The sequence below is a fragment of the Dromiciops gliroides genome, chromosome 1 (assembly GCF_019393635.1).
Source record: "Dromiciops gliroides isolate mDroGli1 chromosome 1, mDroGli1.pri, whole genome shotgun sequence".
NCBI classification, from domain to species: domain Eukaryota; kingdom Metazoa; phylum Chordata; class Mammalia; order Microbiotheria; family Microbiotheriidae; genus Dromiciops; species Dromiciops gliroides.
In genome coordinates this window covers 573,316,254-573,328,881 of record NC_057861.1, presented here as the reverse complement: position 1 = coordinate 573,328,881, position 12,628 = coordinate 573,316,254, and the positions used below count along the sequence as shown (strand labels likewise).

General features: G+C 37.5%; 1 protein-coding gene and 1 pseudogene across 6 annotated transcripts in view; both read right to left on the bottom strand.

Annotated features, from left to right (window-relative positions):
- TRPM3 (transient receptor potential cation channel subfamily M member 3) overlaps positions 1–12,628 on the bottom strand; it is a 1,147,313-nt gene that overhangs the window by 1,003,937 nt on the left and 130,748 nt on the right. The window lies entirely within an intron of this gene.
- LOC122736689 lies at positions 1,193–1,872 on the bottom strand (annotated as a pseudogene).

Sequence of the window (12,628 nt, the reverse complement as noted above, 5' to 3'; positions counted from 1 at the left end):
TAATCTTCCAGCCTCCCCGACCTCTGTACGTCTCCTGTTCTCTTAATCTTCCGGGCCTCCCCTTTTCACTGTCTTCTCCCCTGTATATATGTTCCTTCTCTCCCCTCAAACCTTGGGCTCTGTGCGCTCCCGCACATGCCAAGTTAAACCGCCAGCCGTGCTAGCGCTGCGGCCGGCGCTCAAGGGGCCTGTGCCCCCTGCTGCACGCCTGGGACCTCCACACAAGATGCGCTAGAGGCCGGCCTGCACGAGCCCAGGATCTCTGGGGTAAATCCCCCCAGTGCGGAGGGAGCTGGGGCTTTTTCCCCCAGACATCTGACCTGGCCTCCGTAAAACCCATGGGGCTTTTTGGCTCAGATGAAGCGGAAGGGGAGGGGCACCAGCCCCTCTTACACAGAAAAAAAAAACCCTGAGGGCCTAAGGCTTTCTAATCTCAGCCCAAAGGCAGGGTCCCCAAATCAAAATAAATTTTCATATGGTAAGCACTCAGTAATGATTCATGAAATGAATGGAATCTTCTATTAATAATACCTCTTCTCTTCTATCCCGATTATGACCACCTATGTCAACATAACATCAAAATAACCAGTCAATTCAGTGAAACTCACTAATAACTAACTAAAGTCAATTTTTCTTTTGCTAGGGAGAATTTTAGTCCTCATCTCACAACAATTGTCAAATTATCTTTTTTGTTTGATCCATGTATTTTTCATTTTAATAAATAAAGCATATTCATAGCTTGGGTTTTTGAATCACAGATATAACTGTGGAAAGACTCCAAGCCCAAACAGTTAACAGGAGTAATACTATTAATGCTGAAATAAATGCACATTCCTTATGCATATTAAGTAACCAATAGAAATCAAATACAAAGAGACTATAATATACTTCACACAGCTCCCTCCAATCCAAGGCAGAACACAGAAAGATTCTCATCGAAAACCATGCAACTGATAGGTATTCCTATTGTCCCTAGGATATGATCAGAACTTAGTGACTTCTGAATGAACTAGGCTACTTCTTGACAATTTAAATCCAGAAATCCTCTCCCTAAGTTAACATTTAGACAGATGACATTTTACACAAAGGCTATTCTGTTGGAGAACACAGGATGGTGTCACAGTATCAAAAAGGAAGAACACTGTTAGCTCATCAATACAGCAGATAGAATGGATCCCACTTCATCAGAGGTTCAGTCCAAACATTTCCTGTTGGCATTAGTACAAAACAAGGTCCCATGGACTTCTGGCATCACATCTGTTGAACTATAAGATCCAGTTCACTTTCTGGGGTATTAGAAACATTTATTTAATATCTCTATAATAGATCAACATCTCTAGTTGTTTCCTCTGACAGGTATGCCTCCTGATTAACTTGGACATCAGCATCTTTTTGGTCACTATCTTGTGCATAAAGATTGCTTTTTGCATTGCAGCTCTGATCAGAGGGAGATCCTCTTTCTTGAAATGGACAGTCATTAATGGCTCTAAAAAATTGGTACAAACCCTGAAGGATTAGACCATCCAAAGGTACCTGATACCTGCTTATACTTTTCTCTACCTTGAAAAGTCTCTGCTTTGCTTGATTTAAAAGTTTGAAATAAGGTCGTCTCTGGCTCTAAGGACTTTCAATATTGCCTGATTCATCAAATTGTACATCCTAATTTTCTTCTGCTGCTCAATTTTTATCTCCTTCAGAAGAATAATATTCCATTATGTTCAGTCTCTGTGTTTGCAAAAGAAGGCTTCTCTCAATGTTGAACTCTCCTTCTGCCTTTGAGTCTATTTCTTCAGCCTTCTCATTTGCTTCCTGTTCAAAGAAAGTCGTCATGTGTTTGATCTGCTTTTGGAAATCAGTGTCACTAAGGGCCATGGTGACAGCAGCAACTCCTACACGGAACTAGCAGCCTCGGCGTGTGGCAGAAGAGAAATCAGCCTCTCAAATTATATCTTAATCACACTTTCTGCCTCCAGTTTCTCCACCTACCATTTGTCCTACACATGATTATCATTATATAAGAAGTCTTTTCTTATTGATAAGTACAATAAGTGTATCTTGCTTCAAATAATTTACATATTGCTGAAAATGTCTGTGTAAACAGAATATCTTAAGTACAATATGATAATTTATTTTTTACAAATAGGAAATTATTAAATTTTGCCACATTGAAACCTTTGGTAAAGCAAAGGATCATTTTGAAAAGTCAGTTATTATAAATTAATTTTTCTTTTCCTTTTTTTTTGGGGGGAGAATAAATCTAGATTTCTATATCTTTGTATTTGGTTGACATAGAGATAAAACGATACCTTTAGTGATTTTTAAATGAATGAATGAATGGCAATGTCAATAGCATAAATATCAAATATCTGGAAAACTAACTACATTATTTCATCTTCTTTTCTCCCTCCAGTACACCCTGCATACCGTCATTGATTAATCTTCCTAAAATGCCCTATAATTACCTCATTTCACTTCTCAGACATTTAATGGTTCCCTATTACTAATTAGGACCACTAGGTGGATAGTGGATAGAGTGCTCAAACTGGAGTCAGCAAGACCTGGGTTCAAATATGGCCTCAGACAAGTCATATAGCTGTTTGTCTTAGTTTCCTCATCTGTAAAATCAACTGGTAAGGGAATTGGCAAACCACTCTAGTATCTTTGCAAAGACACTTCCTCCCTCCCCCCCCAAAAAAAAGGGGGGACACAAAGAATCTGAGAGGATTGAAAAAGGATTCAATAACAACAACTATTGCCAATAGGATAAAATCTGAATTCCTTATCAGGGTGACAAAGCCCTCATACGAAGGTCCTGACCCACTTTGTCAGATTCATATCTCTCTACTTCTCTCCAATCTGACTAGCCTCTTCATTTCTCATTCCTTGCTTAGTCCAGACTCTACATCTTCCTTCAGGTGATTTCCTCTGCCTATAATCTTCTAATCTCTCCCATCCTTTAGGATCCAGTTTAAATCCTCTCCCCTCACCCCATTAAACCTTGCATGACTTGGGTCCACAATAATCTCACCCTTTCAGTAACTCACCTACAATAGAATCGCAGAATCTTGAAATTGGAAGGGACCTCAGAAATCATGTATTCCATTTTATATCTGAATTCTGGATGTCCTATAGGCATCTCAAAATCACATCCAAAATGGAATCATTATTTATTCTCCAAACCTCTCCATTGCTGTTGAGGACACTACAATCCTTATAATAACGGATATTTGCCATTTCAAATCCATTCTTAACTATATCCCGTTTTCATAATTTACATCCCATCATTTGCAATTTATTGTAGAGGTAGAACTTAAATTTTTCACATCTGTACCTTTCTGTCCCTCCTTGGCCACTGCCCCAATGCAGGCCTTCATTACTTTGAACTACAGCAATAAGTAATAATTAGCCCCACTGCTTCTTGTCTCTCCCCTCTCCAATCCATCTTACATATGGGTACACACGCATGCACGCACACACTAATTTACAAGAATTTAAATGGTGCATAATATTCTAGCCCCAAAGATGCCAAAACAACTCTCTCAATGCATAAGTCTAAGTACATTGTCTTTCAGCCTAAATATACCTAGTACTACTTAGAATCTCAGTAGAGAGGGGGCTAGATTTGGTGCCAGAAGACCTTAGTTCAAAACCTTACTCAGATACTTGATACCCACATGATCTTTGGAAAGTCACTCCACCTTTCTTGGACCTCAGTTTCCTCATTTGTTGAATTTGATTATCTTTAAGGTCTCTGAGATTTTAATCAATGTTCTTAAAATCTGTGCCATTCATTTGTCACTTAATGATGTACTCTACATCATCTGCACAGAGCAGATGAAAGGTCTGGACTAGATTGATCTCTAAATTCCTTTCCAGCTATATTCCTATGGAAAATTTTGAGAAAAAGAAAACAGTATTTCTTCAAAAGGTTAATGAACATTCTGTGAATGTATATTGTGTTAGTAAATACTTGACAGATGAATGAATCCGTGGATATTCTGTTCTGTCCACTTTCGGTATCTTTCCTTGGGGGGATGAAATTTATACAGTTTTCTACAGTCTCTTATTCTTCATCCACATCCACCATTTCTTTATAACTTAACTTGCTTGACACCAGAGCTGGATTCCTCAAATATTATGAATATATTAAACTTTTGTAAATCAATTCACATTTAAATGAACCAAAGGAACTCACTGTTTAAAAGGATCCCCTTGGGGGCAGCTAGGTGGCACAGTGAATAAAGCATTGTAGATGGATTCAGGAGGACCTGAGTTCATATCTGACCTCAGACACTTGACACTAGCTGTGTGACCCTGGGCAAGTCACTTAACCCTCGTTGCCCCTCACACACACACACAAAAAAACAATAAAAGGATCCCCTTGAAAGGAATAGATTCTGCAGCTTGGAAACAGTGCCCCACTAAGGAGCTAAAAGTCTAGTAAAAGAAAGGCAAGATGAGACGACAGAGAAAGGTGAAGACCATAGAAAGTTTCTTCAGTAACAAGGAAGACCAAGGGGCACCCTTAGAGGAAGATGTCAACATTAGGGCCCCTATATCTAAAGCTTCCAAGAAAAATATGAATTGGTCTCAGGCCATAGAGGTGCTCAAAAAGGGCTTTGAAGATAAAGTTAGAGAGGTAGAGGAAAAAATGGAAAGAGAAATGAGGGTGATACAGGAAAGACATGAGAAAAAAGTCAACAGTTTGAAAAGTCAAATGGAAAAGGAGGTACAAAAGCTCTATGATAAAAATAATTGCCTAAGAATTAGGATTGAACAAATGGAAGCCAGTGACTTTATGAGAAACCAAGACACAATAAAGCAAATCCAAATGAATAAAAAAATAGAGGGCAATGTGAAATATCTTCTGGGAAAAACTGCTGACCTGGAAAATAGGTCCAGGAGAGATAATTTGAAAATTATTGGTCTACCTGAAAACCATGATCAAGGAAAGAGCTTAGACACCATCTTCCAAGATATTCTCAGGGAAAATTGCCCTGAAATTCTAGAAGAAGCAGCTAAAATAGAAATTGAAAGAATCCACCAATCACCTCCAGAAAGAGATCCCAAAAAGAAAACTCCTAGGAATATTATAGCCAAATTCCAGAGCTCTCAGGTCAAGGAGAAAATATTGCAAGCTGCCAAAAAGAAAGAATTCAAGTACTGTGGAGCCCCAGTCAGGATAGCACAAGATCTAGCAACTTCTACATTAAAGGACTGGAGGGCATGGAATATGATATTCCAAAGGGCAAAGGAAATGGGATTACAACCAAGAATCACCTACCCAGAAAAACTCAGCATTATCTTTCAGCGGAAAAAAATGGGACTTTAATGAAAAAGAAGACTTTCAGATATTTGTGATGAAAAGACCTGAACTAAATGGCAAATTTGACTTTCAAATATAAGACCCCTAGAGAACCATAAAAAAATTGGTGCTGGGGGACATACCTGGGGTTGTACAGTGGGTGACTGTCTTGTGTCTGAGGCTGGGTTTTGGCTGGGATCACCCTGGGTCCAGGGGTGATGATTTGTCCACTGTGTCACTTAGCTAGATGATAACATCTTTAGGGTTAAATTGAGGGGTGAAGGGAATTCACTGGGGGAGGGGGAAGGGCAGAAGTGAAATCCTACATGAAAGTAACAGGAAAAGTCTTATGGAGTGGGGGAAGAGATGGGAGAGGAACAGGGCAGTAAATGAATTTTACACTCATCAGAAAAGGCTCAAAGATCTTAAACTCATCAGAGCTGCCTCAAGGAGGGACTAACAGACACACCCAACTGGGTGGAGTAATCTATTTAATCTGGGCAGTAAATGAGCCTAACATTCATCAAAATTGGCTCAAAGACCTCAATCTCATTAGAATTGGCTCAAGTAAGGAATAAAGTACACACTCAATTGGGTGGAGTAATCTCTCTAACTTGCAGGAAAATAGGAGGGGAAGGGGATAAAGAGAGAGGGGCAAAAGAAGGAAGGGCAGAGTGGGGGAGGGGACAGACAGAAGCAAATCCTTTTTTTGTTTTGTTTTGTTTTGTTTTTTTAGTGAGGCAATTGGGGTTAAGTGACTTGCCCAGGGTCACACAGCTAGTAAGTGTTAAGTGTCTGAGGCCGGATTTGAACTCAGGTACTCCTGACTCCAGGGCCAGTGCTCTATCCACTGCACCATCTAGCTGCCCCCAAAGCAAATCCTTTTGAAGAGTGATAGGATGAAAGAAGATGGATAATAGAATAGCTATCTTGGGGAAGGGAATAGGATGGAAGGGAAACCGTTAACAATAGTAATCATGAAAAAGAGAAAAGGGGGGAAAATTGTACAAAAAATACTTATAGCAACTCTTGGTGGAGGCTAAGAATTGAGAATCAAGAAAATGTCCATCAATTGAGGAATGATGGGAAAAGCTGTGTTATATGATTATAGTGGAATGGTCTTGTGCTACAGGAAATGACAAAAAGGATGATCCCTGAAAAACCTGGAAAGACTAATGAACATCGATGTATAGTGAAGTGAGCAGAGCTGGGAGGACATTGTGCATAGTGACAGCAGTACTGTTCAATGAGTAATTGTGACTGACTTAACTATTCTCAGCAGGACAATGATCCAAGACAATCCCAAGGAACTAATGAGGAAGCATACAATGCACTCCTATAGAAAGAACTGATAAAAAGAACACTTGTGGATTGTACATATATAATCTGATTGTGATCTTGTGGAGGGGGGAGGAAAGGGAGGGAGGGAGGGAGAAAAATTTGGAACTCTGAATCTTATGAAAATGAATGTTGAAAACTACCCTTACATGTAAATGGAAAATAAAATAAATGTTTGTTGCTTAAAAAAAAAAGAAAGAAAGGAATAGATTCCTTGTACTATTAATCATCAACTCTGAATTTATCTCTTGCAAATCTGAGTTTTCATATATTGAATAATCTTAATGTCATACACATCTGTATAAATGCACTGTCAAAAACATTACAGCTTTAGTTTGTACTATTAACTTATCTGTAATGTGTTCAAATGTGTCCAAAACTGAACTCATTTTCCCCCTAAACCTACTCTTCTGTGTTGACTTCTTTTCTTGAGGGCATCTTCCAGTCACTGAGGTTCAAAACCTAGAAGTCCTCAACTTTTCAACTTTATTCACTTCCCATCCCCATATCCAAATTAAGTTTTCTTGATTTTACCACCTCAACATTTCTCCTCTCTCTCCCCTCTCTCTAATCTTATCCCAACCATGCTAGTCTGGGCCATCATTGCCTCCTACTTGAACTATTGCAACAGCTCCTAACTTGATATATCTTGATATAGCACTTATATCTGCTCTTTTCAATTAATATTTCATAGAGGTATCAAATTGATAATCTGAAAACTCATATCCAGCCATGGCATTCCAATGATCATGAAGCTTCAGGGGCTTCCTACTGTTTCTTGGATAATATGAAAAAAATGACTTAATTTGTCATTAATAACCCTTAACAATCTGGCACCATTCTTTGTCTCCAGATTGATTATACACTAATCCCTTTTCCTACACTGTGTACTTCAGCTAAATTGGCCTGTTTGACATTCCATCTCCAGTCAGTACTGTTATCTTTGAACAGGTTGTCTATCCTGCATGCTTAAAAAACATTTCTTTTTCACCTGATAGTCTCTTGGAACCTCTACTTTCCTTTAAGGCTCAGCTTCAAGGACCTTTCTCTCAGGAAGCCTTACCTGATTTCACTGGTTGTTAGTGCCCTACCTCTTCCTTCACTGTTTATTTATTTTATCTATGATTTTAATCTATATTTTGTTTATTTTAATTATTATTTGTGAATCTTTTTACATCCCCCCACCTTTTCCCTCCTAAAATGTAAACACCTCAAGGACACTGACCGTCTCACTCTTGTATTCATTTCCTCAGCATCATAGAGCCTGGCAGAGTTGATTTCTTGATGTGGTAAGTATCCATTCTACAGATAATTACTTAATATAAAATCACTGTTTTCCACATCCTATAGAATTCAGGGTGTCAGGTGGCAAATGGAGCCTTTAAATTGAAGTTTTTCCTCCCACTCTGACCTATACATTGGCAACATATGCCTTGATATCATTTGAAAGGCTGCCTATGTTCTGAAAATAACACACAGACACCCTGTTAACTAGCCATGCATCAACTTTTCAGTAAACATGATCATATACTTTTCAAGCTTTTATATTAAAAAGCAAGGAGATAACATTTTATATAAATAGTATATTGAAATAATGAAATCAGAGAAATAATGAGTGGGGGAAGTAATACAGGAGAAATTTTCATCATCCCATCCCACACCAAAAAAAAAGTGTGTTCATTTTTTTTCAATAATCCTTGAGGATAGGCTTTTGTATTTGTATCCCCAGAACAGTGCCTGAGTTACAGTACACAATGAATGTTTGTTGATTGTTATTGAAGAATTTCATTACATAGTTTAGGTATATGAAAAAAATGTTCTTTTCTGGGGAGGACAGGGATGCTAAACAAACACTAGCTCCCCCTCAAAAATGACAAATTCTGTCAATTCAATGTAACTATCTAATAACTGAGGCCAACAGATTTAAAATTTGAGAAAAATCATACAGTGGAAGTTAATTAACTAGTTGTCTGATTTTAATTTACCAAACCATTCATTTCTAATACAAACTAAAAGAAAATTTTAGTAAATCAAAATGGATCCCCAATTTCAAAAATTACCACATGATCCCAGCATCATGGAAGTCTCCTAATCTAACTCATCCTTATGTAAAAGTATTCTTTATAAAGTGCTAGGAAGCCATGTTAGCCTCTGCATAAAGCCCTTCAAGGGATGGGGAATCTTGAAATCACTTCCTCAAGAAGCCCATTCCACTTTTGGATAGTTCTGTTGCTTAATACCTGGATGACATTGCAGGAAGTTGTCTCTATCTCAATTTTCTCATATAAAATCAGAGGGGCTTCTACTAAATGACTTCTAGGAGCCCTTCAAGTCCTGCCTATGTAATCCTATGCTCCTAACTGTTGGGAGATTTTCCTTACATTGCAGGAAAAATTGGTCTTCCTTCAGCTTCAACCCGTTGTTCCTACTTTTGTTCTCTGGGGCCAAATAGAATAAGTCTAATCCAATTTTGAAAAAATGCAATTCAGACCTGACTCTAGACACTACATTCATCATCTCTCAAATCTACTTTGAGGTTCTTTTTTGTCAGTGTCAATTTCAGCATCTGATTTATTTTTCCATTCAGGTTTTTAACCCCTAAGATTAAAATCTTTTAGTCGGAGACTTAGTTAACTTTTGGAAAACACATTTCATCACCATTGAAAAGCCCCATACAGAGCTGTCATGTTTGACAAAAATGAAGCTCAAGTGTCAAATTCCTCTGGCCTCTTCATAGAGCTTTCAAAGAAATGAAGTAATATCCAGACAAAATAACTTAATCATGCTAACACTGTCAGCCTACCAGACAAAAACCGCAAGAGCTGCAGTATGACATGAAACATTTATAAAAAGGATGAAAAGAATAACTTTAAGATTGCTATTAGCTAGTAACGATTTACATTTTTAAAAAAAAATCACAATGTTGAACATTCATTTGTTAAGAAGTTCAGAACTCACTAAGAAAAGATTTCTCTTCTTGTCTAAGAAATATTTTGCTTCCTTTTGTCTATGAAGAAATCAGTATGAACCTATTATTGAGAGGTTTTAGTTAAAATTTTATTATGGGGAAGAGGCAAATGCCATATCAAACCTTAATTTAACTGCTTGCTTTGGCTTCAAATGAATTGATAGGCTTTCTCAAGAAATATCAAGAAGTCAGAAGTTTAAAGATCTTATTAACAATTATGAAAAACAGAAACAAAAGTCCAATATACATCAAAATACCCATAGCATCACTCTTGTGGTAGAAAAAAAATGGAAACAAAGTGATTAGAGAGTGGCTGAAAAAACATGATGGTGTGTGAATGGGAAGGTATATATTGCAACTGGAAAGGATAAACAAAAGAAATACAGAGAAGCACAGGAAAACTATATGAACCAAATCAAAGACCAAAAAGCAGAACCAAGAGAAACAATAATATAGGATTACAGCAATGTAAATCTTTAAAATGTTGAACTTTGAGTAAATGAAAAAATGTCCTAGAAAAAAGAAAATGAAACAAAATGCACCCCTCACAGCATAAAGCTGGAGGATAGCTAAGAGAGAATATTACATACCTGTCCAGCTGTCATAGATATTTCTACTTCATTGTTTTTATTTATCATGAGGTTCACTGGAAATGGCAGTGAAACGACTATAATATAAAGGCAATAGTCACCAACAAAATGTATAGCATAAAGCTGGAGGATAGCTAAGAGAGAATATTACATACCTGTCCAGCTGTCATAGATATTTCTACTTCATTGTTTTTATTTATCATGAGGTTCACTGGAAATGGCAGTGAAACGACTATAATATAAAGGCAATAGTCACCAACAAAATGTATTAAAAGTAATTATAGCTACTTCTCTCCTTTGCTCAGCATGTGATGAATTTAAAGCCCCAATATGTACACCAGAAGTCAAATAAACTTTCAAAAGAACAAAAATACAAACAAATATTAGTAACAAATGTCAAAATAATCAACTAACATTATATGGTTTCTTTTCTAAATTTTGGTAGCATTCTATTAAGAGTTATTGGATACACACACACACACACACACACACACACCCTGATATGAATTTGGATAGGTGTCTCAAGCATTAATATAGTAGTTAAATGTGGGAAACTGTTGTAAATTCTTGATATTGCATTTTAGGAAAGACATAGAAAAGCCAGAAAGCATCCAGAGTTAGTCAACCAGGTCAGGTCAGTGAGAACACTAGAGAAGATGCTATATAAATGAACATCTGAGGGAAGCAAGGATATTTATCCTGGAAAAGAGGCTACAGGGATAGTCTTTAAAAGACTTGCATAAGAAAGAGGAATATTCTGCTTGGCCTTAGAGAACAAAAGTAGGAACAATAGGTAGAATTTGCAGAGGAAAATCTGATATGAGGGAGAACTTCCTAAAAATTAGGGCTACTCCAAATTAGAATGAGTTGCTTTAAAAAAAAAAAAAACTAAAAAAAAAAAGCAGCAAGTCTCTTTTGACTAGAGGCTTTTAAGTGAAGTCTCTTTGGCCAGAGTTCTAGGAAGGACTTTTATGAGGTATAGTTGGATTGGATGGCCTCCAAGGTAGTAATTATAATAACAAAAATCTATATAGAACTTTGAAGTTTGCAAAGCATTTACATATATTATCTCATTTGAGCCTCTGTAAAGCCCTGGGAGGTAAGTGCTATTATTATCCCCATTTTACAAAAACACCTTCTGAGCATATCAGTCAAAAACACTGAATTTCATTGAAGAGTGATGATCGCACATTAATGGAATTCGAAAAGATAAAGATAGTCTAGAGGCAGCTAGATGGAGCATTGGTCTTGGAATAAGGAAGACTCATCTTCATGAGTTCAAATCCAGCCACAGATACTTAGTAGCTGTATGACCTTAGGCAAGTCATCTAATCCTGTTTGCCTCAGTTTCCTCATGTGTAAAATGAGTTGGAGAAGGAAATGGCAAACCACTCCATGATCTTTACCAAAGAAATCCTAAATGGGGTCACAAGGAGTGGTCATTGATAATGATGGTTATCTCTTTGTAGTTATTAATAACTATTATTATTATTAACGATTATAACTACTTTGCTAAATTCATAATTAAAAAGAAAACTTTTAAAAAGTTAACTATACAAGCAATATTGCATATGGTCTATCAAAATATATCCTAATGGTTATGGAACACCTTCTGAACAAACACTGTAACAGAAATGCAGGTGAAATGGTGTCTAAAGAGCTCTCATTACAGACTCTTAGCAAAATACTAAGCCTTGCCACATGGGGTCAAGTCCCAATAACTACCTCAAATCACATGACACATAAAGAAAGGGTACATTTCACATTCTTCCCCAGTCAGCTTTCCTGCTAGTTAATACACAAGGGAAGACAGCTAGGAGGCATAGAGCACTAGCTCTGAAGTTGGGAGGATCTGAATTCAAATCTCACCTCAGACACTTATTAGTTGCATGACCCTGGACAAGTAACTTAACCCCAATTGCCTTAAAAACATCTCAAGTCATTCTGATTTTATATATATAAAATCTTGGCACTGGACCTAAATGGTTCTGAAGGAGAGAGTGAGGGAGTGAGGTTGGTGACTTTGCACAGCCCTGACTCACTTAAATCCAGTTCACTGCAAGTCATGCAGATGGCATGGTCCTCTTCAAGAATGAAGGATGGGAGGCAGCTAGGTGGCACAGTAGATAGAGCACCGGCCCTGGATTCAGGAAGACCTGAGTTCAAACCTGGTCTCAGACACTTAACACTTACTAGCTGTGTGACCCTGGGCAAGTCACTTAACCCCAATTGCCTCACCCCCAAAAAAATTTTTTTTAAAAGAATGAAGGATAAACAATAATAACAACAAGTACACAAGGGAAAACATAGTCACATCAGGAAAATTTCTCCTTGGGGAACCTACATAATGAAAATCTACCTTCTATATCCTGGAAGCTGACGAGGGTCTTACTCTCACTCTGTAAACAAATCAAACTACCAAGAAGC